Here is a 27825-nt window from a genome sequence, read left to right as displayed (position 1 = left end):
CACAAACAATGACGATCTGATAAGAAATGTCACCATATCAAAAACAATATACTCAGATCACAACATAATTGAGGTTCAGACATATATGTGCGGAGCCCCAGCCCAACATAATGAGATTAGTCACGAGGGTGCATTCACCAAATTCAACTTCAATAACAAAAACATAAAGTGGGACCAAGTAAATCAAATCCTAACCGATATAAGCTGGGAAGATAGACTAAGCAACACAGACCCCAACTTATGCCTAGAACAGATTAACTTGGTGGCACTCGATGTATGCACAAGGCTTATTCCTCTAAGAAAAAGGAGGAGTAGATGTAAAATAGAAAGAGACAGGCGCTCCCTTTACAGGCGACGGAAAAGAATAACGGAGCGGCTAAAAGAGGTCAATATATCTGAAATGCGTAGGGAGACACTGGTCAGAGAAATAGCAAGCATCGAACTTAAGCTAAAGGAATCTTATAGGAGTCAGGAATCGCGGGAAGAACTAAAAGCCATAAATGAAATCGAAAGAAACCCAAAGAATTTCTTCTCCTATGCCAAATCAAAGTCGAGAACAACGTCCAGTATTGGGCCCCTACTTAAACAAGATGGGTCCTACACAGATGACAGCAAGGAAATGAGTGAGCTACTCAAGTCCTAATATGACTCAGTTTTTAGCAAGCCGCTAACCAGACTGAGAGTCGAAGATCAAAATGAATTTTTTATGAGAGAGCCACAGAATTTGGTTAACACAAGCCTATCCGATGTTATCCTGACGCCAAATGACTTCGAACAGGCGATAAATGACATGCCCATGCACTCTGCCCCAGGGCCAGACTCATGGAACTCCGTGTTCATCAAGAACTGCAAGAAGCCTCTATCACGAGCCTTTACCATCCTATGGAGAGGGAGCATGGACACGGGGGTCGTCCCACAGTTACTAAAAACAACAGACATAGCCCCACTCCACAATGGGGGCAGTAAAGCAACAGCAAAGAACTACAGACCGATAGCACTAACATCTCATATCATAAAAATCTTTGAAAGGATCCTAAGAAGCAAGATCACCACCCATCTAGAAACCCATCAGTTACACAACCCAGGGCAACATGGGTTTAGAACAGGTCGCTCCTGTCTGTCTCAACTATTGGATCACTACGACAAGGTCCTAGATGCACTAGAAGACAAAAAGAATGCAGATGTAACATATACAGACTTTGCAAAAGCCTTCGACAAGTGTGACCATGGCGTAATAGCGCACAAAATGCTTGCTAAAGGAATAACAGGAAAAGTCGGTCGATGGATCTATAATTTCCTCACTAACAGAATACAGAGAGTAGTAGTCAACAGAGTAAAGTCCGAGGCAGCTATGGTGAAAAGCTCTGTTCCACAAGGCACAGTACTCGCTCCCATCTTGTTCCTCATCCTCATATCTGACATAGACAAGGATGTCAGCCACAGCACCGTGTCTTCCTTTGCAGATGACACCCGAATCTGCATGACAGTGTCTTCCATTGCAGACACTGCAAGGCTCCAGGCGGACATCAACCAAATCTTTCAGTGGGTTGCAGAAAACAATATGAAGTTCAACGATGAGAAATTTCAATTACTCAGATATGGTAAACACTAGGAAATTAAATCTTCATCAGAGTACAAAACAAATTCTGGCCACAAAATAGAGCGAAACACCAACGTCAAAGACCTGGGAGTGATCATGTCGGAGGATCTCACATTCAAGGACCATATCATTGTATCAATCGCATCTGCTAGAAAAATGACAGGATGGATAATGAGAACCTTCGAAACTAGGGAGGCCAAGCCCATGATGACACTCTTCAGGTCACTTGTTCTATCTAGGCTGGAATATTGCTGCACACTAACAGCACCTTTCAAGGCAGGTGAAATTGCTGACCTAGAAAATGTACAGAGAACCTTCACGGCGCGCATAACGGAGATAAAACACCTCAATTACTGGGAGCGCTTGAGGTTCCTAAACCTGTATTCCCTGGAACGCAGGCGGGAGAGATACATGATTATATACACCTGAAAAATCCTAGAGGGACTAGTACCGAACTTGCACACGAAAATCACTCACTACGAAAGCAAAAGACTTGGCAGACGATGCAACATCCCCTCAATGAAAAGCAGGGGTGTCACTAGCACGTTAAGAGACCATACAATAAGTGTCAGGGGCCCGAGACTGTTCAACTGCCTCCCAGCATACATAAGGGGGATTACCAACAGACCCCTGGCAGTCTTCAAGCTGGCACTGGACAAGCACCTAAAGTCGGTTCCTGACCACCCGGGCTGTGGCTCGTACGTTGGTTTGCGTGCAGCCAGCAGTAACAGCCTGGTTGATCAGGCTCTGATCCACCAGGAGGCCTGGTCACAGACCGGGCCGCGGGGGCGTTGACCCCCGGAACTCACTCCAGGTATAGCTGATGGGAGGTTGTTGAACAGTCTTGGGCCTCTGACATTTATTTTGTTTTCTCTTTGTGTACCGATGACGCCCCTACTTTTCACTGGGTGTGTTGCATCGCCTGCCAAGTCTTTTGCTTTCGTATTGAGTGATTGCTGTGTGCATATTAGAGACCAGTCCCCCCAGAATCTTCCAGGTGTAGATAATGATGCATCTCTTTCGCCTGCGCTTTAGTGAGTACAAGTCAAGTGCTTCCAGGCACTCCCAGTAGTTAAGGTGTTTGATGGAACTTATATGTACAGTAAAGGTTCTCTGTACATTCCCTAGATCTGCAAATTCACCTGCCTTGATCAGAGATGTTAATGCATAGCAGTATTCCAACCTTGAGAGAGAACAAGTGTTTTAAAAAGGATCATCCTTGGCTTAGCATCTCTTTTCTTGAATGTTCTCATTACCCATCCTATCAGTTTCCTCGCAGATGTGATAGTGGCATTGTTGTGGTCCTTGAAGGTGAGATCTTCGGACATTACCACACCCAGGTCCTTCACAGTAGTTTTCCGCTCAATTGTGTGATTAGAGTTTGTAGTATACTCAGTCCTAGCTATGACTTCCTCCAGTTTTCCATAACGGTGTAGTTGGAATTTGTCTTCATTGAACATCGTATTGCTCCCCGTTGCCCATTGGAAAACTTGGTTTATATCTTCTTGGAGATTAGCTTTGTCCTCAATGGATGACACTCTCATGCAGATCCTAGTATCATCTGCAAAGGATGATACAGTGCTATGGTTTACATCTCTTTCTATGCCTGATATGAAAATGAGGAACAGGATAGGGGCGACTACTGGGCCTTGTGGAACACACCTTTTCACTATGACAGTTTCCGATTTATCTCTGTTTACCACTACTCTTTGTGTGCGATTGGTTAGAAAGTTGAAGATCCGTCTGCCTACTTTGCCAGTTATCCCTTTAGCACGCATTTTGTGTGCTATTACTCCATGATCGCACTTGTCAAAGGGTTTTGCAAAATCTGTGTATATTACATCAGCATTCTGTTTGTTTTCCAGTGCATCTAAGACCAGTAGTTGCGAGACAGGAGCGACCTGCTCTGAAACCATGTTGCCCTGGATTGTGCAATTTTTGGGAGACCAAGTGGTTTGCTATCCTGATTCTTAGAACTCTTTCAAAGATTTTTATCATGTGGGATGTTAAAGCAATTGGCCTATAGTTTTTAGTTACTCCTTTGCTGCCACCTTTATGGAGTGGTGCTATATCCGTTGCTTTTAGTGACTGTGGAATCTCACCTGTGTTTATGCTCCTTCTCCATAGCATACTTAGGGCCCGTGAGAGGGGTTTCTTGCAGTTCTTAATGAACACAGAGTTCCACGAGTCTGGGCCTGGTGCTGAGTGCTTGGGCATGTCGTCGATGGCTTTCTCAAAGTCTAGTGGAGTTAGGGTTATGTCAGAAAGTTGGCATACATTGGCAGGGTTTTGAGGCTCATTCATGTAAAAAAAACTGTTTGGATTGTCAATCTTTAGACTTGTTAGTGCCTCGCTGAACACAGAGTCATATTGAGATTTCAGTACCTCACTCATTACTTTGTTGTCATCTATGTAGGATTTATCTTTTCTGAGTAGTGACCCTATACTAGAAATGGTTTTTATCTTGCTTTTGGCATATGAAAAGAAATACTTCGAATTTCTTTCAATTTCATTAATCGCTTTCAGCTCCTCTTGATTCTCCTGGATCTCGTATGAGTCCTTTAACTTTAGCACAATATTTTCCATTTTCTTGGTTAGTGCTTCCTTTCGTGTTTCAGATAATCAGGCATTCTTGAGGAGCTCAATGATTCTTCGTCTTCTCCTGTAGAGGGAGCGTCTCTCCATCTCTCTCTCTCTCTCTCTCTCTCTCTCTCTGGTCAGTTTACTTCTCTTCTTTTTCTTAGGGGAATATGCCTTTAACATACTTCAGCTACCAGGAGGTTGATCTTTTCAAGGCACTGGTTATGGTCCATGTAATTTAAGATATCTTCCCAACATGTTTCATTTATGACATAGTTTACCTGGTCCCAGATGATGTTATTGTTGTTGAAGTTGAATTTGATAATGGTATCCTCATAGCTGTATGCATTCTGTTGATCAGGACTCCTGTGCATGTAAGTCTGAACTTCGATTAGATTGTAATCAGAATTAGTTTTTTTTTTATATTTATATGTTCCTTACCAGGTCCTCAATATTTGTGAAAATGAAAATAAGGTCAAGTGTGTTGTCCAGTCTTGTTGGCTCCGCTGTCTGCTGACTTACGGTGTGTTTATTGCAGAAATTTAGCAGCTCATGTGTGTGTGGCTCTTCATCTGAGCTGCCTCCAGGGATTATTTCTGCAACAACATTATTTGTTACATTCTTCCATTTTGCATGTCTCAGACTGCAGTCACCAAGCAGCAAGATGTTTAGGGACGGGGCTGGAAGGGTTTCCAGGCAGGAGTCAATTTTTGATAGCTGTTCTTTGAACTGTTGGGAAGTTGCATCTAACAGCTTATATACTAGTACAATGAATAAGTTTTGGTTCTCGATTATTGCTGTTAGACGTTCAGCTGCGGTGTTCAGTATCCTCGTGCAATTGAGCGACTCTTTGACACAGAGGCCAACACTCTCTTGTTGCCTGTTCTTTCTGTCGCACCTGGAAAGGTTGTATCCAGGTATCCATATTTCACTGTCAAAATAATCTTTTGTGTGGGTCTCTGTGAAGGCTGCAAAAATTGCATTTGACTTCCCTAGAAGTCCACTAATGAAAGGTATTTTGTTACTGGTGAATGGTTTAAGGCCTGAGGGCTGACCACCTCAAAACTACTTCTTCAAGACTGATGGAATATATATATATATATATATATATATATATATATATATATATATATATATATATATATATATATATATATATATACATATGTCGTGCCGAATATGTAAAACTGGTCAATTAGCAAGAACTCCTTTAAAATTCAGTCCTTTCTAAAATTTTCTCTTATACGTTTAAACATATATTTTTTTCATTAATGTTGATGTAAAAATTTATAATTTTGCACCAAAAGAATCTTAGAAAACTTACCTAACCTTATTATAACAAGAATAATTTATTTTAGCCTAACCCAACTAAATATATTTTAGATTTGTTTACAATAATTTAATACTAAACAAACACAGTGAAATATGTTTTTTTTCGTTAGGTTCAGAATAATTATATATATATATATATATATATACATATATATATATATATATATATATATATATATATATATATATATATATATATATATATATATATATATATATATATATATATATATATACGTCGTGCCGAATAAGTAAAACTGGTCAATTAGCAAGAACTCATTTAAAATTAAGCTCTTTCTAAAATTTTCTCTTATACGTTAAAGATATATTTTTTTTCATTAATGTTAACGTAAACATTTTTAATTTTGCACCAAAAGAATCTTAGAAAACTTACCTAACCTTATTATAGCAAGAACAATTTATTTTAGCCTAACCCAACTAAATATATTTTAGATTTGTTTACAATAATTTAATACTAAACAAACACAGTGAAATATATTTTTTTCATTAGGTTCAGAATGATTTTGGCGAAATTATTGCATACGCAAATTTTCACTTGTCCTATATGGCAAGATGAGCGTTGCTATTAAAGCCAAGATGGCAAGTTCTGCCTATTCGGCACGATATATATATATATATATATATATATATATATATATATATATATATATATATATATATATATATATATATATATATATATATATATATATATATATATATATATATATATATATATATATATATATATATATATATATATATATATATATATATATATATATATATATATATATATATATATATATATATATATATATATATATATATATATATATATATATATATATATATATATATATATATATATATATATATATATATATATATATATATATATATATATATATATATATATATATATATATATATATATATATATATATATATATATATATATATATATATATATATATATATATATATATATATATATATATATATATATATATATATATATATATATATATATATATATCAAAACAACCACTGTGAAAGAATAGAGAAATTCCAAGCGCTTTCGTGACTACTCACATTATCAAGGAACTATGAAAGTAAAGCACCTGAGGAAGGTATATAAGGGGTCTGGCCAACACCTCACTATCAGATCCCACAACGGGTTAAACACCTGACGCGCGCCGGCCCAACTGGACAGGTCTTTCGCACAACCCACCAACAAACTATTCTACCCAAGAAAATTTTAAAAATTATTATTTGTCCAGTGTATTATTAAATTCTTCCCAAATTCTATTAATTATAAATGGATCTAATTTATATAAACCAAAGGAAATATTCATATTATTGTCAAAACTGCTTTTTATGAAACAAGATTCAATTATATTCCTGTCGACCATGGACTTGCTTGATTCTACTTTCTCAACTTTTTGAAAATCAAGTGGATGGTTAAAATCTCTTACATGAATAAATAGAGCATTGGAATCTTGCCCAGTTCTAATGCTATATTTATGTTGTTTTAATCTAAGTTCGAGACTTACCAGTTTGGCCGTAATAAACTTTATCGCAAATTTTACAAGGAATCTTATAGACACATCCATCAGCATTTTGGGGGGAATTCTTTATCAAAAGTTTTTTTTACTGTATCAAGATTTTTGAATACAACTTTAATATTAAAAGTCTTAAGAAGAGAAGGCATATCAACCAAGTTTTCATGGTAAGGGAGAACCAATATATTATTAGTTGAATAAGGCTGGTTGTCCCTTTTTGGATTGTAAAAAGTATTTCTAGCAACTTTAAAAGATTTATCAATTACGTTTCTTGGGTATTTTAAATCATTACACATTTCATAAATTTTGGATATTTCCTCATCTATGAACTCAGGACTACAAATTCGTAAAGCTCTCAAAAATATTGATGAGAAAACAGACAGTTTGACTCTATCTTGATGCGAGGAATAATAGTGGACATAGGAACAGATATTTGTAGGTTTTCTGTAAATTTTAAATTTGAATTCATTATTACCCTTAATAATTAAAACATCTAGAAAAGGCAATGAGTTATTTTCTTCAAACTTAACAGTAAAGTTTATATAATGGGCTAAGCTATTTAATTTTCCAAGGAAATGGTGTATATCTACATTTTTGGGCATAAGACACAAAATATCATCAACATATCTGAACCATTTAGCTCTATTAGGGAGGATTGTGTTAAGCAACCTTGTTTCAAAAAATTCCATGTATAGGTTACTAAGAACAGGTGAAAGAGGATTTCCCATTGCCATACCAAACTTCTGAGTGTAAAACTTATCATTAAAAACAAATTTTGCATCAACAATGCAAAGTTTAATAAGTTTAATGATAGTAGGAACTGGCAATGGTAAATCATAGTTAACGAGTTCTTCAGATAAGAAACTTAATAAATCATCAACAGGAACTTTTGTAAACAAGGAAGTAACATCGAAACTAATAACAATTTTGTAATTAACTGATCAGATGAAATTTTAGACAAAAATAAAACTGCTGCTCTAGGTTTTGGCCTAAGTTTTGCAACTTCAAAAAAACTTGATACAGTAAAAAAAACTTTTGATAAAGAATTCCCCCCAAAATGCTGATGGTTGTGTCTATAAGATTCCTTGTAAAATTTGCGATAAAGTTTATTACGGTCAAACTGGTAAAAATCTCGAACTAAGATTAAAACAACATAAATATAGCATTAGAACTGGACAAGATTCCAATGCTCTATTTATTCATGTGAGAGATTTTAACCATCCAATTGATTTTCAAAAAGTTGAGAAAGTAGTATCAAGCAAGTCCATGCTCGACAGGAATATAATTGAATCTTGTTTCATAAAAAGCAGTTTTGACAATAATATAAATATTTCCTTTGGTTTATATAAATTAGATCCATTTATAATTAATAGAATTTGGGAAGAATTTAATAATACACTGGACAAATAATAATTTTTAAAATTTTCTTGGGTAGAATAGTTTGTTGGTGGGTTGTGCGAAAGACCTGTCCAGTTGGGCCGGCGCGCGTCAGGTGTTTAACTGTTGTGGGATCTGATAGTGAGGTGTTGGAAAGACCCCTTATATACCTTCCTTAGATGCTTTACTTTCATAGTTCCTTGATAATGTGAGGAGTCACGAAAACGCTTGGAATTTCTCTATTCTTTCACAGTGGGTGTTTTGCATATTATGAAATCACCTGTTTACTGTGATCTTATTGCATATATATATATATATATATATATATATATATATATATATATATATATATATAATAATAATAATAATAATAATAATAATAATAATAATAATAATAAGTTGGCCGTCTCCCACCGAGGCAGGGTGACTCAAAAAGAAAGAAAATCCCCCCCAAAAAATTACTTTCATCAGCATTCAACACTTTCCCCCCACTCATTGTGAGTGAGTGAGGTGAAAGTGTTGAATGATGATGAAAGTAATTTCTTTTTGGGGATTTTCTTTCTTTTTGGGTCACCCTGCCTCGGTGGGAGACGGCCAACTTGTTTTATATATATATATATATATATATATATATATATATATATATATATATATATATATATATATATATATATATATATATATATATATATATATATATATATATATATATTATATATATATATATATATATATATATATATATATATATATATATATATATATATATATATATATATATATATATATATATATATATATATATATATATATATATATATATATATATATATATATATATATATATATATATATATATATATATATATATATATATATATATATATATATATATAAATATATATATATATATATATATATATATATATATATATATATATATATATATATATATATATATATATATATATATATATATATATATATATATATGTAAAACAACCACTGTGAAAGAATAGAGAAATTCCAAGCGCTTTCGTGACTACTCACATTATCAAGGAACAATAAAAGTAATGCATCAAAGGAAGGCATATAAAGAGTCTAGCCCACACCTCACTATCACATCATACAACAAAGCAACACCTGGCGCGCGACTCATAAGAAAGAGAACACTGCAGCAGGCCCTGGCCAAACTAGACAGGTCCTTCACACAACCCACGAACAAACTATTCTGCCAAAGAATTAAGAATTTTTAAATTTAGTATTAGTCCAATGTATTATTAAATTCTTCCCAAATTCTATTAATTATAAATGGATCTAATTTATATAAACCAAAGGAAATATTCATATTATTGTCAAAACTGCTTTTTATGAAACAAGATTCAATTATATTCCTGTCGACCATGGACTTGCTTGATACAACTTTCTCAACTTTTTGAAAATCAATTGGATGGTTAAAATCTCTCACATGAATAAATAGAGCATTGAAATTTTGTCCAGTTCTAATGCTATATTTATGTTGTTTTAATCTTGGCTCCAGACTTTCACCAGTTTGACCGTAATAAACTTTATTGCAAATTTTACAAGGAATCTTTTAGACACATCCGTCAGCATTTTGGTGGAAATTCTTTATCAAAAATTTTTTTCTGTATCAAGACTTTAAAATACAACTTTGATATTAAAAGTCTTAAGAAGAGAAGGCATATCAACCAAGTTTTCATGCGAGTAGTCACGAAACGCTTGAAATTCTTCTATTCTTTCACAGTGGTTGTTTTGCATATTCTGAAATCACCTGTTTACTGTGACCTTAATGCTGAGTGAATGCGTGGGGAGTTTTGAACCAAGTGTGAGAGTAATGGTGGTTGGGGATTTCAATGCTAAAGTGAGCAAAAATGTTGTGGAGGAAGTAGTAGGTAAATTTGGGGTGCCAGGGATAAATGAAAATGGGGAGCCTTTAATTGAGCTATGTGTAGAAAGAGGTTTAGTAATAAGTAATACATATTTTATGAAGAAGAGGATAAATAAATATACAAGGCATGATATAGCACGTAATGAAAGGAGTTTGTTAGATTATGTATTGGTGGATAAAACGTTGATGGGTAGGCCTCAAGATGTACACGTTTATAGAGGGGCAACTGATAAATCCGATCATTATTTAGTTGTAGCTACAGTTAGAGTAAGAGGTAGATGGGAAAAGAGGAAGGTGGCAACAACAAGTAAGAGGGAGGTGAGAGTGTATAAACTAAGGGAGTAGGAAGTTCGGGTGAGATATAAGCAACTATTGGCAGAAAAGTGGACTGGTGCATGTATGAGCAGTGAGGGGGTTGAAGAGGGTTGGAATAGTTTTAAAAATGCAGTATTAGAATGTGGGGCAGAAGTTTGTGGTTATAGGAGGGTGGGTGCAGGAGGAAAGAGGAGTGATTGGTGGAATGATGAAGTAAAGGTTGTGATAAAAGATAAAAAGTTAGCTTATGAGAGGTTTTTACAAAGCAGAAGTGTTATAAGAAGAGCAGAGAATATGGAGAGTAAAAGAAAGGTGAAGAGAGTGGTGAGAGAGTGCAAAAGGAGAGCAGATGATGGTGGGAGAGGCACTGCCAAGAAATTTGAATTAAAATAAGAAAAAAATTTGGAGTGAGTTAAACAAGTTAAGGAAGCCTAGGGAACAAATGAATTTGTCAGTTAAAAACAGAATAGGAGAGTTAGTAGATGGGGAAATGGAGGTTTTGAGTAGATGGCGAGAATATTTTGAGGAACTTTTATTAAATGTCAACGAACAAACGGAAGGGGTAATTTCATGCACTGGACAGGGAGGTATACCATCTTTTAGGAGTGAAGAAGAATAGGATGTGAGTGTGGGGGAGAATGTAGGATTGTGTGTACAGAATGTAGGATTGTGGATGAGAAAGAAGGTTTTAGAGTGGGTAGGGGATGTGTAGATCAAGTGTTTACATTGAAGCACATATGTGAACAGTATTTAGGTAAACGTAGGGAAGTTTTTATTGCATTTATGGATTTAGAAAAGGCATATGAAAGAGTGGATAGGGGAGCAATGTGACAGATGTTGCAAGTATATGGAATAGGTGGTAAGTTACTAAATGCTGTAAAGAGTTTTTATGAGGATAGTGAGGCTCAGGTTAGGGTGTGTAGAAGAGAGGGAGAATACTTCCCATGAAAGTAGGTCTTAGACAGGGATGTGCAATGTCACCATGGTTTAATATATTTATAGATGGGGTTGTAAAAGAAGTAAATGCTAGGGTGTTCGGGAGAGGGGTGGGATTAAATTATGGGGAATCAAATACAAAATGTTAATTGACACAGCTACTTTTTTGCTGATGATACTGTGCTTATGGGAGATTCTAAAGAAGAATTGCAAAGGTTAGTGGATGAGTTTGGGAGTGTGTAAAGGTAGAAAGTTGAAAGTGAACATAGAAAAGAGTAAGGTAATGAGGGTATCAAATGATTTAGATAAAGAAAAAATGGATATCAAATTGGGGAGGAGGAGTATGGAAGAAGTGAATATTTTCAGATACTTGGGAGTTGACTTGTCGGCGGATGGATTTATGAAGGATGAGGTTAATCATAGAATTGATGAGGGAAAAAAGATGAGTGGTGCATTGAGGTATATGTGGAGACAAAAAATGGTATCTGTCTAGGAAAAGAAGGGAATGTATGAAAGTATAGTAGTACCAACACTTTAATATGGGTGTGAAGCTTGGGTTGTAAATGCTGCAGCGAGGAGGCGGTTGGAGGCAGTGGAGATGTCCTGTCTAAGAGCAATGTGTGGTGTAAATATTATGCAGAAAATTCGGAATGTGGAAATTAGGAGAAGGTGTGGAGTTAATAATAGTATTAGTCAGAAGCCTGAAGAGGGGTTGTTGGGGTGGTTTTGTCATTTAAAGAGAATGGATCAAAGTAGAATGACATGGAGAGCGTATAAATCTGTAGGGGAAGGAAGGCGGGGTAGGGGTCGTCTTCAAAAAGGTTGGAAGGAAGGTGTAAGGGAGGCTTTGTGGGCGAGGGGCTTAGACTTCCAGCAGGCGTGCATGAGCGTGTTTGATAGGAGTGAATGTAGACGAATGGTATTTGGGACCTGACGATCTGCTGGAGTGTGAACAGGGTAATATTTAGAGAAGGGATTCAGGGAAACCGGTTATTTTTATATAGCCGGACTAGAGTCCTGGAAATGGGAAGTACAATGCCTGCACTGAAAAGGAGGGGTTCGGGATGTTAGTGGTTTGGAGGAATGTGTTGTGTATCTTTATAGGTACATGCTTCTACACTGTTGTGTTCTGAGCACTTCTGCAAAAACAGTGATTATGTGTGAGTGATGTGAGTGTTGAATGATGATGAAAATATTTAATTTTGGGGGATTTTCTTTCTTTTTGGGTCACCCTGCCTTGGTGGGAGACGGCCGACTTGTTAAATATATATATATATATATATATATATATATATATATATATATATATATATATATATATATATATATATATATATATATATATATATATATATATATAAGAACATAAGAAAGAAGGAACACTGCAGCAGGCCTTCTGACCCATGTGGAGCACGTCCATTCCCCCTCAGACTAGCCCATTGATCCACCCAGTCTGGTCGTCTCCACTCAAGGAAGGAGCACGGCACCAGACCCAGCAGCACAAGCTAGTCAGGTCCAACTCACACCTACCCACACCCACTCATGTATTTATCTCACCTATTTTTAAAACTACACAACGTTTTAGCCTCAATAACTGTACTCGGGAGTTTGTTCCACTCATCCACGACTCTATTACCAAACCAGTGCTTTCCTATATACTTCCTGAATCTGAATTTTTCCAACTTGAAACCATTGCTGCGAGTCCTGTCTTGGCTGGAAATTTTCAGCACGCTGTTTACATCCCCTTTATTTATTCTTGTTTTCCATTTATACACCTCTATCATATTTCCCCTAATTCTACGCCTTTCGAGAGAGTGCAGATTCAGGGCCTTCAGTCTATCCTCATAGGGAAGATTTCTGATACATGGGATCAACTTTGTCATCCTCCTCTGTACGTTTTCCAGAGCATTTATATCCATTCTGTAATACGGTGACCAGAACTGAGCAGCATAGTCTAAATGAGGCCTAACCAAGGATATATAGAGTTGGAGAACAACCTGAGGACTTCTATTATTTATGCTTCTAGATATGAAGCCAAGAATTCTGTTAGCTTTAATGCGAACACTAATGCACTGTTGTTTTGGTTTTAGATTGCTGCTAACCAGAACTCCTAAATCCTTTTCGCAATCAGTGGTATTAAGATCTACATTATTATGTTTATATGTCGCATGGTTATTTTCCTGTCCAACATTTAGAACTTTGCATTTGTCAATGTTAAACTGCATCTGCCACTTCTCCGACCATTGCATCAGTCTATTCAAATCATCCAGGAGTTCTCTAGTGTCCTCATTAGAATGAACTGGACGGCCTGTTTTGGTGTTATCAGCAAATTTGCTTATGTCGCCATTTATTCCCACATCTATGTAGTTTATCTAAATTGAGGAACATCGTTTGTGACGTGCCCCCATTCCGATTTCTCCCCATTTATGCAAACTCTCTGCTGCCTATTTATCAGCCATGCCTCTACCCAGGAAAAAATTTCTCCTATTCCGTGTGCCTTAAGTTTATTCATTAGCCAATGATATGGAATTCTATCGAAAGCCTTACTGAAGTCCATATACACAATATCATATTCATTACCATGATCTACTTCCTCAAACGCCTTAGTGAAAAATGTTAGTAAATTCGTAAGACAGGAACTCCCCTTTGTAAAACCAGGTTGAGATTCATTAATCAATCTGTGCCTGTCAAGATGGCTACGAATTGCTTCGGCAATTATTGATTCCATAAATTTCCCACTATGGAGGTAAGGCTTATTGGTCTATAGTTCGAAGCCAAGGACCTGTCACCTGCCTTGTAAATAGGTATTACATTTGCCATTTTTTTACTTATCAGGCACTATTGTAGATGAATGGTTCAGAGAACCGACACGTTGTTAAATTAGACACATGTGCAACTCTTGGGTATCTTTACTGAGGAAACGTTTCGCCACACAGTGGCTTCATCAGTCCGTACATAGGAGAAACTTGAAGAACAGGAGGAGAATGAGGTAATCAGTTCCTCAACCTTGAGTCGATGTGGTCAGTCCGTCAATCTTGAATAGAATACGGCATATGGGCGGAGAAGCAGCTTGTAAATCGTAGGCAGGAGAGGTGCAGCAGATGAAGGTGGTGTCACGTTTGTTCAATGTGGAAGTAGGTCGTGCCCAAGGGTTAGGCAAGCGAAGAATTCCCAAGAATTAGGGCCTGGGTATTTGTTAGGTTTTAGTTTCTCTATTTGTCTGAGGACCATGTCACTAGTCACCGCAATCGTGCATAGTTTATTATCGTCCTGTTCTATATAATCTATTATTTCAGGAATATCGCTAGCACTTTCCTGGGTGAAAACTGAGAGGAAGTAGGCATTGAGAATTTCACATATATCCTTATCACTGTCAGTGATCTAACCAGAGTTACTCTTAAGTGGGCCAATCTTGTCCCTATTCTTTCTTCTGTATATCTGAAAGAACCCTTTTGGGTTAGTCTTTGAATCCCTTGCAACCTTAGCCTCACAATCCTTTTTTGCTTTTTTTAATCCTTTCTTTATTTCTCTCTTTAATTGAATATACTGATTTCTTAACTGCCCATGCCCTCTTTTGATACGCCTATATATGCCTCTCTTTTGACCAATGAGGTGTTTTAATATATTGTTCATCCATTTGGGATAATTTTTGTTAGATCTAATTTACCTACTCGGAACAAAAGTTGTCTGGGCAGCTAGAACTATCCTCTGAAAAAGTCTTATTAACAACCAAGATCACCTACCTGACCCATAGTCAGGATATCCCAATTTAGCCCACCCAGGTAATTTTTCAGTCCCATGAAGTCAGCCAAGCGAAAATCTGGGACAGATTTGATTGCAGTTACCTGGGTAATTCCATGATATATTGAAACTAAGTGATTTGTGATCACTTTCCCCAAGCTCATCATTAACCTCAAGATAATTAATTAGTGACTCTTTGTTTGCAAGAACCAAGTCAAGAAGATTGTTACCTCTAGTTGGTTCTGTCACAACCTGTTCTAAAAAGCAATCCTGAACCGTATCAAGAAAGTCACTAGGCTCAAGATTTCCTATCATATTGTTCCAATCAATTTGTCTAAAGTTAAAATCCTCCGTTATCACAACATTTTCATATCTACATGCCTTATGAATTTAGTCACATAACAGCTTACTGCACTCCCTATCAAGGTTTGGGGGCCTATAAATCACACCCAGAATTAATTTGTCACGTCCCTCGAGAAACTGTAGCCGAACAGATTCTGTGTTCGATGTTTCTAATCTTATATCATGTCTAAGACAACAATTTAAATTTTCTCTGACATACATCACCACTTCACCACCCTTCCCGTTGACCCTATCAGTGTGGAATAGTTTATAACCCTGTATGTTGCATACAGAAGGCATTTCTCTATTTTTCAGGTTGGACCAGGTCTCTGTTATACCAATAATATCTATATTTTATACACTTGCAAGTAATCTTAGCTCATCTATCTTATTTCTTAGACTCCTACTATTTGTATAGTAAACCTTAAGGGAGCTAGTCACTCGTTGCCTTCTGCTATCTCTCTTTGTTTGTTGATCAATTGATTTGCCATTACTAGCAACTTTATTTTGAATTTTGTCTTTTATACATATTCCTGAGGTATCCCGGTGATAACTGCTGTTTTTAACCCTAATACTGCAGCCTGATTGTTTCCCATAAACACCCATACCTCAATAATCTATCAATTTAAATTCCTAGACAAGTCATCAACTACCCTCTCAATCGAATTGGCTAATGCAACCACTCCATCCCCAGAGAGATGAACCCCATCCCATGCATACATATCACGTTTGCCAAAGAATAGGTCCCAGTTATCAATGAATGGGATTGCAAGTGTTTTGCAGTACCTGTCTAGCCAGCAATTTATACCAACTGCCCTAGACATCCATTCATTGCCCACTCCCTTTCTAGGCAAGATGCTACATATGACTGGGATCCCTCCCTTAGACCTAACTACTTCTATGACTGACCTGTACTTATCCAGCAGTTCCTGTCTCCTGCCCTTCCCAATGTCATTACCCCAGCACTAAGACAGATAATGGGCTTGTTCCCATTACATAATATTATCCAACCTGCTATGTCACCAACGCTTGCTCCAGGAAGGTGCACCCTCTGTCTGACCTTTCTCTCTCTGTTACAAAATGCACGGTCCATATACATTACCTGAGAATCTCCTACTATTAAAATATTCTTACCTTGATTAGCAGGGGAATCAGTGGTACCTTCAACCTCACTAACCACTGAAGTACACTCATCCTGGAGAACAGAGAATCGATTTCCTACCTTCACATCTTCTCTGTTAACCTTCCTTATCTTCCTTCTTCCTGAACTGTGAACCACTTGCCACTTAAAGCGGCTGCCACTATCACTGCTAGTGACCATTTCCTCCTTACCAGCAAAATCCTTCTCACACTCACTCCCAAACTCCTCTAGGCGAAGCTTCAGCCCAATATTTTCCTCCTGAAGAAGTAGAACCTCCTTCTTCAACACTTTAACCTGAGATTCTAAAACACTACAACAAGCCATGGTGCTTGGTAACACCCCACACTAACTCCCAGAGAACTTAGGACAGGTTTGACTGCAGGTGACCGCTGAACTCAGCGTACACACACACACACACACACACACACATGTATATATGTATATATATATATGTGTGTGTGTGTGTGTGTGTGTCGTGCCGAATAGGTAAAACTTGCGATTTTGGTTTAAATACTAGCGCTCTTCTTGCCGAATAAGGCAAGAGAAAATTTGTGTGTGCAGTAACTTCGCAAAATTCTGAACCTAATGAAAAATATATATTTTATTGTGTTTATTTCTTATTAAATTGTTTAAACTTATCTAAAATATATTTAGTTGGATTAGGCTAAATTAAATTGTGCTTGTTATATTTTGGTTAGGTAAGTTTTCTAAAGTTCCTTTGGTACAAAATTATTAATTTTTACATTAACATAAATGAAGAAAAATACATCTTTAAACGTATAATAGAAAATTCTGGAAAGGACTTAATTTTAAATGAGTTCTTGCTAATTGACCAAATTTACCTATTAGACCCTATATATATATATATATATATATATATATATATATATATATATATATATATATATATATATATATATATATATATATATATATATATTAGTTTTGGAGTGGTTAGCGTTTTTATTTAATAAATGTATGGAAGAGTGGATAAGGGCGTTATGTGTTTTCGCCCACTATGAGGCAGGCCAAAGCAGTATGGGTTCAAGTCCTTGGCTAGTGCAGTGTTGTTATTGATCAGTACCACTCGTTCGTGGTCACAGTAATATAAAATACTGCTCGTTGAACTATTCATTCTTTGCCTTTGTGGTATTAGGTGACACATTTTTATGACCCTTTTAAGTTACGATGATACTGGTTTTGGTAGTTCTTGGAGCCATCCCAGGAAGCCGGGCAGGAGTTGAGCAACACTGTTCATAGAATATCAGCACAAGTCAATTGTTGGTACCATCTTGGCTTAGATACTCCACACCAGCATTGTTGCTACCATCTTGGCTTAGATACCCCACACCAGCACTGTTGCTACCATCTTGGCTTAGATACCCCACACCAGCATTGTTGCTACCATCTTGGCTTAGATACCCCACACCAGCACTGTTGCTACCATCTTGGCTTAGATACCCCACACCAGCATTGTTGCTACCATCTTGGCTTAGATACTCCACACCAGCATTGTTGCTACCATCTTGGCTTAGATACCCCACACCAGCATTGTTGCTACCATCTTGGCTTAGATACCCCACACCAGCACTGTTGCTACCATCTTGGCTTAGATACCCCACACCAGCACTGTTGCTACCATCTTGGCTTAGATACTCCACACCAGCATTGTTGCTACCATCTTGGCTTAGATACCCCACACCAGCATTGTTGCTACCATCTTGGCTTAGATACTCCACACCAGCATTGTTGCTACCATCTTGGCTTAGATACTCCACACCAGCATTGTTGCTACCATCTTGGCTTAGATACTCCACACCAGCATTGTTGCTACCATCTTGGCTTAGATACCCCACACCAGCATTGAAAAGTTGAAGCCGATCGAACAAGGTCTTCGCTACTTAATAGTTAAATAGAAACAAATAGTTGTATGAATAAAAATTAATAAAATGAATAACAGTCCTGGCAACCCCTTAATGTTTCCCGTAGGAGATACATAATAATCAAAACAAAGTTAATAAAATAATAATAACAATAATAATAATATTAATAATAATAATAATAATAATAATAATAATAATAATAATAATAATAATAATAATAATAATATAGAAAGGTGAAAATAGTCAGTACGGTAAAGATTGACAATTATCTACATTGACCTCCTCAGTAAACGTGGTTACATGGTGTAATAAGAATCATACGAAGCTATGTACTCACTGCTAGTTAAACTGGAGCACCAGGTGTTACACTGACTCTCAGATATCAAGTTACGACAAAGTGAGGAAGGTCAGCATTTACACTGAGACTAACACCCAGGTATAAACCCTCTGTCACGTGAACAGGCACATCATCTGTAAACATGCTAACGTCCAAATATCTTTACTGCTATGCGAGCAGCAGCGGCAGCGGCGGCGGCGGCGGCGGCAGCAGCAGCAGCAGCAGCAGCAGCAGCAGCAGCAGCAGCAGCAGCAGCAGCAGCAGCGGCAGCAGCAGCAGCAGCAGCAGCAGCAGCAGCAGCAGCAACAGCAGCAGTAGCAGCACTAGCAGCAGTAGTAGCAGTAGTAGCAGCAGTAGTAGTAGTAGTAGTAGCGTGTGGTGTAATGAGACTTATACTAAGGGACATACCTAATGTTAGATGAACAAGATTGAACACCAAAGTACGTATTTATTGCCCTGTTGATAGGAACTGCAAGCAAATAAGGAAACTAACAACAACATACGTCTTTACCGCTAGGTGCACCGAGGTAGCAGGTGCAGCGAGACAAACACCCCGTTATATATTATCTGTCCTGGAAATATGAGTAGCGCGTGTAAAGAAAGAATTGACCATTTATCTCGACGCGGCGGGTTATAAAACGTAGGTCCCATTGTTTGGTCTCTGACCACTATACCTCTACCTATTTATTGCTCAAGTTCATCATCCATTAGGCTTATTCATCCCGGAGAATTAATAACAAACAATAACTCGGAGATTTTAAACCCAGAGTCACCCCAAGAGTTATAACTCAGAAAAACAAATGAAAGTTTACAATACATAATATTTTTCTTGAAGTGATAAGATCCCTTCCTAGTTGACTAACTCAAAGGAACTTATTTAATTATTATGGCTATAAAAGATTCAGTTCGTTTTCATTCAGCTGAGCAACGAGGAATGAGGAACTATTTATGAGTATCTACTGGATATTCAATCATTATGAACCCATTTAAAATTGTGATGAAAAATTTACGAATGTCTACTATATACTGAAGCTATATTAATACTTATAAAATATATACTTATAAAATACTTATAAAATATTCTTTAATATCCTGTGCGACACTGTATTACTGTTTCCTGACAATGTTCATTCTAACATGAAAATTTATACACACTATGTTTTATTGTCATAGCAGTTATAGCATTCAGTTAGGTACTTAATTTATGGTTTAAGATGTAAACTTCGTTTTTCTAATTTCACACCACTCATCTTACTGAACGGAGGGTTCGAACCCATGGAAAGAACAACAGCTGGTCAGTGTGCTATCCAATGTGAGTTATTAGGCCTTTGATCTAACCTAGTATCTTCCTTATAATGTAGTGCTTATTCTCTAATGATATGCCTTGCCTTATTCTAATATAATTTCTCAATCCAATATCATTTCCCATATATTATTTAGTGGATTTATTAGCCTTGACTAACATATTCACTGTCTAATACACTCGCACACGATATATTTCAGAACAAGAATGTCTACGTCAGTTAGAAGCATCAACCTGCCAATATGTCATTCATGCCCCTGAATAATGTATTACCTGCTTGTCGACCTTTCAGTAGTGTAATGAGTGACTGCTGCCAGAAGGAAGGAAGAACCGAGGGAGGGAGGAATAGAACGAGAAAGGTAAGGAAGGCGAGAGGATAGGATAGATGAAGAAAAGGAGTTCAAGATAAATAAAGAGGCGGAAGCAAAGAGCGGAAAGAAAGAATGGGCGACGAAAGGAAGGGAAGGAAGGACAGAAGGGAAGAGGGAAGGTGAGAAAAAAAGGTAGGGAGGGAGAAAGCGAAATAGATTCGGAGGGCACTGGAAAGTAAAGTATCAGGAAGAAAAGGAAGGGAGAAAAGAAAAGTACAGAATGGAGTGAGAGAGAAAGGTGGGCGGTAAATGATAATATGAAAAAGGGTACTGAAGGAAATGGTAGTGGGAATGAAGGAGAAAAAGTGGGAAGGATGAACCAAGAAAAAGACAGAAGGAATTAAGGAGGAAGTAAGAAAGAGAAGGACGAAGGGAAAGTGAGAGTGAGAGCAGGGAAAGAGCAAAATGGAACAACAAAGGGAGGAAAAATTGTAAAGACTGGGATAAGGTGAGAGAGAAGACAGAGATTAGAAACGAAAGCAAGAGACGAAAGATAGAGGACAAGAAAACAAGGAATGTGGGAAGGAGTGAGAGTGCTAATGTTTGACAGCTTGACTACACGACACTTGCCTAGCTCAGTGACACACACACACACACACACACACACCTAGTAGCGATCAGTGAAGAGGCGGGGCCAGGAGCTCGGACTCGACCCCCGCAACCTCAACTAGGTGAATACAACTAGGTGAGTACACACACACACACACACACACACACGAGGGGACCGAAGGAAAGGAAAGAGCTAAGCCATACACAGAGGCCCTAACAGACCACAGCTGTGCCCAGGAAAAGCTGAGAAGGGAAAATGATAGGCCACTGGGTACAGGGACAACAGATAGAGAGAGGGGATTGAAGAAAGGAAAGCTGCGATTGAGGCAGTTAAATTGGATCAGGTCATACAAAGGAAAATGCAGTGGGAGAATAAAAGGCAAAGGTCAGTCATGGTTCATGGGCACCAGGAAGTCGAAGGAGAAACTTACAGAGCAAGACGAGAGGGAGAGGAAAAAAAGTGATAGAAAGTATCACGAAAGAAACAAGAAAGAACGACATGACCCAGATGACAGATTTTCTGAGAATAGTGGGTTCCACAAGGGGAAGAAACTGGCCAGTCAAAGTGTTCTTCAAGTCAGAAATTGCGCAGGAGAAACCACAACTAAGGGACACATCAACGTACCAATGGGTGTACCTCGACTTCAACAGAACAGGAGAAAACTGAAAGAGAGATGCAAGAAGGAAAGAGAAACAAGGATGGAGATGGGTTGGAGAACGCAGATTCAAGAGGAAGAGCAAAATACAAACTCCATCAGAACCACCTACAGAAGGCCCTCAATCCCGACAACCCCACTGCAACCAAACCCACACGCCGTACTCACAGTCCCCACTCCCCACCACAAATTCCACCTTCACAGCACCCCCTCCCCCCCCATAGTACTTCGCCAGGTCTCCTGCTTCCTCAACCCCAACGTACAACCCCCAAACCACAGTAATAGAAATGAATTTGAAGGTCTGATATAGAAATGCGGACAGAATAAAAAATAAATTAGAGGAGTGGCATGAAATAATCAAGGAGACGTCATCATACATCATAGCACTCACAGAAACGAAACTCATGGGGATGATAACAGACACACTCTTTCCATCTGGATATCAGATCCTGAAGAAAGATAGAGGGAGTGGAGGGAGAGGAGGAGTTGCACTGCTCATCAGAAACTGGTGGGAACTTGCAGAAATGGAAGGAATGAGTAGAATGGGCAAAGGAACTATATAGTAGGAACAATTCAGTCTAGGGGCCATTAGGTGGTAATTGCAGTAATCTACAACCCATCACAGAACAGCAGGAGGCCAGGAGAAGAATATGAAAAGCTCAACAGAGCAATGGTGAACACACACCAGCTGAGGTAGCCAGAAGGGCTCACATGGGTAGGGCAAAGTTACTAGTTATGGGTAATTTCAATAATAAGGAGATTGACTGGAAAAATTGGAGCCACATGGGAGACCCGAAACATGGAGAGCTAAGATGGTGGAGGTGGTACTGGAAAACCTCATCCATGAACATGTTAGGGACACTACCAGAGAGAGAGAGAGGAGAGAATGAACCAACAAGACGAGACCTCGTATTTACCTTGAATAGTTCAGACGTCGAGGACATTACATACGAAAGGCCCCTCGGAGTAAGTGATCACGTGATTCTGAGCTTCGAATAATTACTAGAGTTACAAGTGGAGAGGGAAGGAGGAGGAGGATGGGAGAAGCCAAACTAGAAAAGGGGGGACTACACAGGCATGAGAAATATCCTGCAAGAGGTTCAGTGGGAAGGAAAATTGGTGAGAAAATCAGTAAATGAAATGATGGACTATATGACAAAATGCAAGGATGCGGAGGAGAGGTATCTCCCCAAGGAGAACAATGGAAATAATGGAGACCAGAATGAGCCCTTGGTTTACCCAAAGGAGAAGAAGGCAAAAATGAAATCCGCTAGAGAATGGAAAAAAAGTATAGAAGGCAAACGACCTAGGAAAATAAAGACATTAGTTAAAAAGCCAGAAACAAATATGCACAAATTCAGGAGGCCCAGCGACAGTACGAAAACGATATAGCATTGGAAGCCAAGTTTGACCCTAAGATGTTGTATAGCCACATCAGGAGGAAAACAACTGTCAAGGTGCAGGTAAACAGGTTCACAAGAAACGACTGAGAAGTATGTGAGGAGCCCATCATGAGATTTAAAGAAATGTTTATAGGGATAGACTGAGAAGTGTCTATGTTTGCAGATGATGTGAAGTTAATGAGGAGAATTAAATCAGATTAGGATGAGACAGGACAACAAAGGGACCTGGACAGGCTGCAAGCCTGTTCCAGCAACTGGATCCTGGAATTTAACCCCTCCAGTCACGAAAATCGGGAAAGGGCAAAAAAGACCGCAAAGAACAGTCTAGGCCTCTAGGGGGCTAAGGACTGTAAACCTCACTCAAGATAAAGGATCTTGGGGTGAGGATAATACCGAGCACGTCTGGGGCGCACATCAACCAGATAACTGCTGCAGCATATGGGCGCCTGACAAACCTAAGAACATCATTTCGGCATCTAAGTAAGGATTTGTTCAAGACATTGTACTGCGTGTACGTCAGGCCCATATTGGAGTATGAAGCACCAGTTTGGAACCCACACCTGGTCAAGCACGTCAAGAAATTAGAGAAAGTGAAAAGGTTTGCCACATGGCTGGTCCTGAAGCTAAAGAAAATGTCCAACAAAAAAAGGTTAAAGGAAATCGACCTGAAGAATCTGGAGGACAGGAAGGATTGGGTTGGTCAAATGTTTGTTAGTGGGATGAATTGTAAAGGACCTGCCTAGTATGGGCCAACAGGCCTGCTGCAGTGTTCCTCCTTTCTTATGTTCTTATGTTCTTATAGGGGGGCATTTATCTCAAGAAATGTAACAGAAGTCCAAAAGTTATTTTACAGCTCTATACATCACTAGTGAGGCCTCATTTAGATTATGCTGCTCAGTTTTGGTCCCCTTACTACAGGATGGATATAGACTCATTAGAGAACATTCAGTGAAGAATGACTAAAATGGTTTACTGTGTAAGGAACCTCCCGTATGAAGATAGACTTAAAGCCTTAAATCTCCACTCTCTGGAGAGGCGTAGAATGAGGGGAGATATCATTGAAGTACAGTGGTGACGTGTACTTAGCTCTGTGAAGACCTGTTTGTGTGCTCTTGAGTGGTGACCTGTACTTTGAGTGCTGACCTGTACTTAACTCTGTGAAGAAGTGTCTTGTTTGCTCCCGTGGACTGAACCAAGATGCCCTCCATCGAGCAACTTTACCAGCAACTTAAGGAAGAATTGAGGGCAGCGAAGATGGAGATACGGCGATTGACCGAGGAAAACAAGAGGATTCGTAGTAGTCCTCCTGTTTCGAGTCCTCAGGTCAAGAAGGGATCGTGGTCAGTGGCTGGACAGCAGGGGACGACGAAGTTGACGATCAAGAAGACGAATGGAAAGCCAGAAACGATGAAGAAGAAAGAGACTGCTGTGGAAACTCCCGTGGAAACCTCCAACGCATTCTCGGTGCTACCCGACGAATGTGAGTCTACTACTGGGATCGTCACGACGAACGACAACAAGGAAGGTAAGAATATTGTTGTTGTTGGGGATAGCCAGGTTAGATACATGGATAGGGCATTCTGCTTGAAGGACAGGAGTAGGAGACAAAGGGTATGCTTTCCTGGGGCTGGGATGGAGGACATTGTTAGCCGGCTTGACAACATCATGAACGGTAATGGGATCAATCCTATTATTTGCCTCAGTGCTGGAGGCAATGATGTAGGCAAGCGTAGAAGTGAGGATTTAGTTAGAAAGTTCAGGACAGCTATAGACATGATTAGGAAGAAGGGGGGGCGCCCTGTTATATGTGGCATTTTGCCAAGAAGAGGTGTTGGTAATGAATGGTTGTCCAGAGCAATTGGTATTAATTGTTGGCTGGATAAACACTGTAAGGATAATGCAGTACCATTCATTGACAACTGGGACAACTTCTATGGCCGAAATGACATGTATGCCAGGGATGGGGTTCACTTATCCAGGGCAGGTGTGGGTTTTCTTGCTAACTCAGTTGAGGGGGTTGTTAGGACTTTAAACTAGGATTAGTTAGAGGTATGGGTTTAGAAATGATTAATAATGAGTATGGATATATTGACTTATGCCCTGATATTAAGAATCTTAATAGTAACTGTCATGGAGTAACTCTGGGTAATGATAATTTCAGAAATTGTGTAAAAAAAAAGATGAATAGGAAAAATGTGCAGAAGAAAAAACATATGATGGTATTTTATGCTAACAGTCGAAGTGCAAGAAATAAAATTAATGAACTACGTTTGGTAGCATGTGCTGGGAACTTTGATATCATTGCATTAACTGAAACGTGGTATGATTTAAAGAGTCGGGATATGACTGTTGAGTGTAATATTCAGGGATTTAAGTTATTCAATGTGGATAGATGTAATGGGAAGGGGGGAGGAGTTGCATTGTATGTTCGAGAAAATATTAATTGTTGCATAAAAACAGGTATAAAAATAGATGGAGCAGTAACAGAGTCTGTTTGGGTAGAGTTCGTGGAGGGTCAAGAAAAACTAATTCTAGGTGTAATATACCGACCTCCAGGCTTGGATCACGATAGAGGGAGACTTCTTTGGGACGAAATTGTTAGGGCTTCTGTACACAGTAACGTAGTCATAGTAGGGGACTTTAACTTTAGCCAAATTGACTGGAATTCTTTGACAGGTAATCTAGAGTCCAGTGACTTCATGGAAACAGTTCAGGACTGTTTTCTGAAACAGAGTGTAACTGAACCTACCAGGGGTAATAATTTGCTAGACCTAGTCTTGTCAAATAAGGAAACACTCGTGAATAATCTGGAGATCACTGAAGAGCTTGGCGCAAGTGATCACAAATCCATCACCTTTAGCATTAATTGGGAATGCAAGAATAATGATAATACAGTAAAAATCCCCGATTTTCGTTCTGCCGATTATAATGGACTTAGGGAACATTTGTCTAATCTTGATTGGGGTTATCTAGCTAATGATTTTATTGACGATAATCATACTTATGAATATGAAGGGATCTGCTTTTATGATTGTTTTCTAAATAATGTACACAGTGCCCAGAGTATATACATTCCCCAGAGAGAAATTAGGTCTAATAATAACGATCCCAAATGGGTTAACAGGAGGCTAAAGCATCTATTAGGGGAGAAAAGGGGAATTTATAGGCGCATCAGAAGAGGAGAGGTTAACCTTACTGACCAATATGTTCAGCTTAAAAGAGAAGTAAAAAAAGCGATTAGAAAGGCTAAACGTGACTATGAAATTAGAGTTGCTAATGAATCAAAGACTAATCCAAAGGGGTTCTTTCAAGTGTATAGGACGAAGGTGAAGGAAAAAGTAGGACCTCTGAAATCTGGGAATGGACAGCTGACAGATAATGAACTGGAAATGTGTTCCTTATTTAATGACTATTTTTTGTCAGTTTTTACACAGGAAGATGTAAATGAGATTCCAGTAATTAACAATTATTTAGTTCCTGATGAATTCAAGTTAACTAATATTACTGTCACGAGGGACATGGTTATTAAACAGATAGACAAACTGAAACAAAATAAGTCCCCGGGACCCGATGAGTTGTTTTCAAGGGTACTTAAGGAATGCAAGATGGAGCTTAGTCAGCCATTAACGAGTGTATTCAATACGTCCATCCTTACCAGTGTTGTGCCAGAGATGTGGAAGATGGCTAATGTGGTTCCTATATTCAAATCAGGGGATAAGTCCACTCCTTCAAATTACCGTCCAATAAGCCTGACATCTATAGTGGGCAAGTTATTAGAATCAATTATAGCTGACATTATCAGAAGTCACCTTGAAGAGCATAACTTGATAAATGAATCTCAGCATGGATTCACGAGAGGTCGTTCCTGCCTGACAAACTTACTGACGTTCTTCAATAGAACATTTGAGGCAGTTGACAGTGATAAGGAATATGATATTGTTTATTTGGATTTTAGTAAAGCCTTCGACAGAGTACCTCACAAGAGACTCTTAAGAAAAGTGGCAGCTCATGGTATAGGAGGTAAAGTTCTAGCATGGATTGAGGCATGGCTTACCAATAGAAAGCAGAGAGTTACCATTAATGGAGTGAAATCTGATTGGGGATTAGTCACTAGTGGCGTTCCACAAGGATCAGTTTTAGGCCCTCTCTTGTTCATAATTTACATTAATGACCTTGATGAAGGGATTACTAGTGACATGAGTAAGTTTGCTGATGATACAAAGATAGGCCGTATAATTCACTCTGAGGAGGATATCAATGAACTCCAGGACGATTTGAACAAATTAATGTCTTGGTCTGAGAAATGGCAGATGAAGTTTAATGTGGATAAGTGTAAGGTACTTGCCCTTGGTAATGAAAATAACCCTCGAAGCTATAATCTAGGTGAAGTAGAGCTTGGTCATACAGAATGTGAAAAAGACTTGGGAGTCATGGTAAGCAGAAATCTAAAGCCAAGACAGCAGTGCCTCAGTGTGCGCAACAAGG

The 27825-nt window shown here is 38.2% G+C and overlaps 1 protein-coding gene across 1 annotated transcript in view; it reads right to left on the bottom strand.

Annotated features, from left to right (window-relative positions):
- LOC128688798 (nephrin-like) overlaps nt 1–27825 on the bottom strand; it is a 625489-nt gene that overhangs the window by 386599 nt on the left and 211065 nt on the right. The window lies entirely within an intron of this gene.

Source organism: Cherax quadricarinatus, chromosome 16 (genome assembly GCF_038502225.1).
Source record: "Cherax quadricarinatus isolate ZL_2023a chromosome 16, ASM3850222v1, whole genome shotgun sequence".
In the NCBI taxonomy this organism is placed as follows: Eukaryota; Metazoa; Arthropoda; class Malacostraca; order Decapoda; family Parastacidae; genus Cherax; species Cherax quadricarinatus.
Note: the sequence above shows the minus strand (reverse complement) of the source record. Positions and strands in the feature narration are given on the sequence as shown.